Raw genomic sequence first — 5,496 nt, forward strand, 5'->3', positions numbered from 1 at the left:
TCCTTTTACGCTCTCTTTCTCCTCGCTCTGAAGTTGACATGTACGTGCACTCGTGACAAGATCATGTGCAGTGACACATGCAAACAGGAGGTCCTCGAGTTGCAGATTTCAATACCTAATGACAGCGGTGGAGAGTGGGTGAAAGAAGCCGAGATTCATCAGATGCCATGTACGTGTGAATGCGCCCGGAAACCTACGAGGGTCCAATTTGGAGGGACATAAAGTATAAATTCTTCCATACAAGACTCCCAAATTCTTCTTCTTTTCCTCCTGTGTTTCTCATTCCATCACCATCTGCTTCACTAAGCAGGGATTCTTGCCCTCATGCAGTAAGTAAATCAACATGCGGATACTGAAAAGTAACTGTGCGTGTCTGAGTTTCTCTAAGGACTTTGGAACAATAATTCCTTCAAGAACAATAGCACAACTGACGGAACAACTGACAGAATTTGAATGTGTGCATGTACACTGCCTCACAAATAAACTGTTGTCTTGAAGTTTTTAACATTTTGTTACAGTCACAACAAAAAAACGTCAGTGGGATATATTTTAGACTAAACTATGTGTTAGTCAAGATAACACATAGCATATACTGTATATATATGCTATATATATATATACATATATATATATATATATATATATATATATATATATATATATACTGTATATACAGTACAGACCAAAAGTTTGGACACACTTTCTCATTATGAGAAAGTGTGTCCAAACTTTTGGTCTGTACTATATATATAAAAATTCCCTTCTCACCCACCGCGGGTGGTTCTTATCCTCTGAGCTCGGGTCCTCTACCAGAGGCCTGGGAGCTTGAGGGTTCTGCGCAGTATCTTGGCTGTGCCAAGGACTGCACATTTCTGGACTGAGATGTCTGATGTTGTTCCTGGGATCTGTTGTAGCCATTGGTCCAGTTTGGGGGTGACTGCCCCGAGGGCCCCGATGACCACAGGCACCACTGTGGTCTTCACCTTCCAGGCCCTCTCCAGTTCCTCCCTGAGGCCCTGGTATTTCTCTAGTTTCTCGTGCTCCTTTTTCCTGATGTTGCAGTCGCTTGGTATTGCTACATCTACCACAACGGCTTTCCTCTGTTGTTTATCCACTACGACAATGTCTGGTTGGTTCGCCATATATATATATACATATATATATATATATATATACATATATATATATATATATATATATATATATATATATATATATATATATATATATACAGATTCTGCCACCTGAGCGACATATTGTTGTTGCTACTCGAGAGCTACATGGTTTCCATTTTGCATATCAATGCATATTAAGATATATTAGGTGTTTGAATGGTTAAAATAGGAGTTTGTAGAGGGAATCTCAAGTATTCAAGAATTTCAACTATTCGTGGCCAGCTGTGGTCTCCGACCCTCCACCCCCTAAATACTGGGAGAGGGTTAGAGGGGTCTCTTTCACTTCTTAATTGTGGACTACTTTGTATTGGTCTATCACATAAAATAACAAAAAGTGTTTTCTCTTTATGTTTTATTTTACTTTTTGTAATAAGCACAAAAAATTAACAGCACCAATATGTTATCAAAGCACTCTATACAGTATATTTGGACTGCAATATCACTAGCCCGTGTGATAAAACTTCACACAGTGATGGATTTTTGAGATGGAGTGAGGGAAAGACCGGCTGAATCCAAACAGAAAGAGGAAGGAACGAATAGAAATTAAAAGCAAGGCCTGCAATATTGGACTCAGGAACGACTCCTGTCTGCACGTCTGTCTGTTCGTCCATCTGTCAGCACCAAATCCAATCAGCCGTGTCTTGTTCCCATCCAAATGGCTCCTTATCAACCCCGTCTGGATGTCCAGTCATTACCCTAGGTGTTAAAAAAAAACATCTAAAAAGGCAGGCAGTAGCCATATGCACTACGTATTTCTAAGTGTGTGTGTGGAGCAGCAAACACATGCTGCTACACCCCCACATAAAAGTGAGGCAGTGAGTAAAGGCTCTGATTGCTCATCAAGAAACAGTCCTGTGGTGGAGTCCTAACATTTCAGATTGAGCTCTTTCTTCTCTGGTTTCCACCACCCCATTTAAGGTTTTATTTCAAAATTAGGCGGTGTTATTGTGAAGCTTTTGTTGTGGAACCCCTTTCCTACAGTCGTAACAAACAGGCAGAATATAATTTGTTTAATCTTTATAGCTGTCCTCAAGTTATTCCATTGATCAAACAATACAGTAAATGTTTAATATTTCTGTCATAACTCTTTCAAGTTCTTTTGAAAGCTGTTCTTTTAACTTTGATTGAAACTTGTGCATCATTCAGAAACATTTGGATGAAGGTTTTAAGAGCATTTGTGCTTCGAATAAAAAGTAGTTTTAGCTTCTGTTTTTTAAAAAATGCTACCATATGTCTGAAAAGTAGTTTTTTATTTAGCATCTATAATCATAAGTAAAGAAAAAACTATTCTGTTCAGTCATGCAAAATAGAAATAATAACTGTAAAGTAATAAAATTAATTCTTAATATTCAAGATACAAATGCAAAATCTAGATTGTCGTCAACAAAGAAGATAAAAGAAGATGAAAAAAGACATTCTAAAATAGCAAGTGGATTGTAATATGTCTAAAATGATGCAGTCCCTCAAAATTAAAAAACAAGACTAGTATTTCTTAATATGAAAGCAAGGAGTATATATATATTTGTATATACTATCACATTTAAAGTTTAAAGTGCTTGTGTCAAAATTTGTTTATGTTCCCTGACTTCTCTATCCCACAAAAAAAAAAACTCTCTGGAGTTCAAAATTAAAAAGCAACAATGTTCGTCAGAGTCAAATTAAACACAAAAAAATCCCCTTGCAGTTGAGGCAGAATGAAAGTGCAAATGAGCAGAAAGGCGAAGGGGAGTGTAATAGATTAATAATGTGCTTCGTGACCCTCCGGCTGAGAGAGAGTAAAGAGAAGCAGACGAATGGAGAATCAGCGAGTGAGCTAATGACAAAAGGGAACGGCAGAGAAGAGAAGGAAAGGGAAGCGAGGAAAAGCAGACGTGAATAGAGTTTCCATCATTTCCCTCTCGGTCTTGCTCCAGCACAGACCAGGGCCTTTCACTAGGCGACTCGGCGGCGGTGGTGAAAACTCTCGCTCCCACAATCAGCGGCAAAGTAAAACAGTGCTGCCAATTTGTTACCTGACTCGCCACGGCAGCTCGTATTCTGCACATTGCAAACTGCCTTTTAACAAGCCCAGAGGGTGATGAAGTGAGAAGTGTGTGTGTGGCTGAATTGGAATAAAGTGCATGTGTGGTGGTGAATGCATGCGTGTGTTGCCAAAGGTTGCAGAGAAAGTGAGCATAAATCGTTTTTCCCTTTCTTTTTAAAAAAAAAAAAAAAAAATCTGATTAAATGTAACAGACACCCAGCTGATAATTCATGTGTGTGCATGGTAGTGCGTTAGAATGTGTGTCTTGTTTCACTCTAATTGCCTGGGCTTGTCTTAAGGGAATCTGATAGTTGACCCTGCCGGCCATTTCACTTCACTGATCCCTTTACACTTCCTGGAACCTCGACAATAGCCCAGTAAACTACATCAAACACCTACGCTAGAATCTCAGCCGTGATTTTAAAAAAATGAAGCCCCACGGTACTCCTCCTGAGATCTGTATGTGCACTTGGAGTAAAGCCTGATGTAGGGAAGGATTTTGAAGGATTAAGATATAAATGAAAATAAGGAGAGGGGGACACAATCTCCATCTTTCACATTACTCATGAGAAAAACATGCATGTGCTTCAGAGAGGCGAAGAAGTTGGGAGGCAGTGAAGAAGAGAACCACTGACTTCTGCCAACAATTTGTCATTTACTGCTGACGAATTCAAATTACTCCCCTGACTATTTACTTTGTCTCCACTCTGTCTCTTATGTCTATAAGACTGCTCATATAGAAGGCATTTAAACTTTGAACATGATCAGACTCACTCTGGCTGCTTTTTCTATTTCAGTCTCACTCCAAAGCAGTAAACTGGAGATGATTTGTTTTCCCTTTTTACATTTTTTTTATCCTGCCTCAATGCAGTCTCAGCTACTGGCACCTCTGAGCCTGCTCTAAAAGTTTTATTGTTGTTTGATGTCGCCTACAACAGATTTTGTTTCCCAGGTATAGAATTAAAGGATTCTTAAAACTTGCCATTACATGTGTGTAGTTGAGTTTGCAAAGCACAACTTCTAAATGTTAAATTGGTTTCACTCTTCTTTTGATGTAGATATTATCACTGATCAATAAAATCAGGTTTGAATGAGTGCTTGTCATACAACAAAAAAAAAGAAAGTAAAAAAAAAGACACCAAAAAAAACCATGGCTAATAAAAGAAATCTGTATCTGTACATTTTCCATTTTGTATCTGTACATTTTCCATTTTGTATCTGTACATTTTCCATTTTAAAATCCTACAGGACATATAATGATGTTAACACCTGTCTTCCTGGCCACATCATGTTGCCTCAGATATTTAATTAGGTAGTAATAAACTGCTTTGAGCCAGCTGAATGAGTGAGGTTAAGCGTCAGTTAATATAACAACTCAACTAGGAACAAATAAAAGAAACACTAAGCTTATACAGAAACCCCACAGGCTTTTACTCAGCTTTGTCATTTCAGGTGTCCACCAATTTAGCAGAATGACCTTTTCACAAAAAGCAGCTTGAAAATCTATCTTGCAAAATCACAGAAACAAGTGCCGAGTGGATATCAGTCATCTTCAATATTTTCAGCCACCAATCCATGTACAGACCCAAAGATTCTTCTTGATTGTAAGACGATTTGTGCTCGGGGGAAACTTCCTGTATCAGGTTCATGTCTGAGCCGAGTGAATGACGCAGACTGAGATATCTGGCCCTCTGCACTGAAGCCTCTCTCTGTTGGCTTGCTTGTAGCACAGAGTTTTTGGCGACTAGTGATTACTAGACTTGGCCAGAGAAGCAGCTGTAGTCAAATGAGATGTGGCAATGTGGCCCCTGAGAGGCCACACTTAATGACGCCAGGAAACACCACCCAAGTTCACTAACAGCACAATCTTTAATGTACATGTGTGAGGGGCCGCCACAGCGAGAGAGTAAAAGAGGGGAAAACAGAGAGGAAACGGTGTATTTGCATGTGTTATGACTACCAGTGATGCTCATGCTAAAGTCAACACATACTTTCTACTCATGCTTATTTTTCATGTAATTGGGTACCAGGAGAAAATTTGACAGTTTTACAGTATAAATATGTTGGCAATGCTTTCAGACAATGTTTATTCTGCTGTAACTATAAATCATCTTTGCTTTACATTAAACATAACATGAAAGCAATGTAGATGATACATTCATACAAGGCCTTTTAAAAGTATTTACTGTATATGCCCTTGACTAACAGGACGAGAGCCTGCACCTCATCTTTAATGCACCATGCTCAGAGTGAAACATGGTAATGGCAGTTTCATGATTTGAGGGTCAATTTCTTCTA

Source organism: Xiphophorus hellerii, chromosome 18, assembly GCF_003331165.1.
Source record: "Xiphophorus hellerii strain 12219 chromosome 18, Xiphophorus_hellerii-4.1, whole genome shotgun sequence".
NCBI lineage: Eukaryota > Metazoa > Chordata > Actinopteri > Cyprinodontiformes > Poeciliidae > Xiphophorus > Xiphophorus hellerii.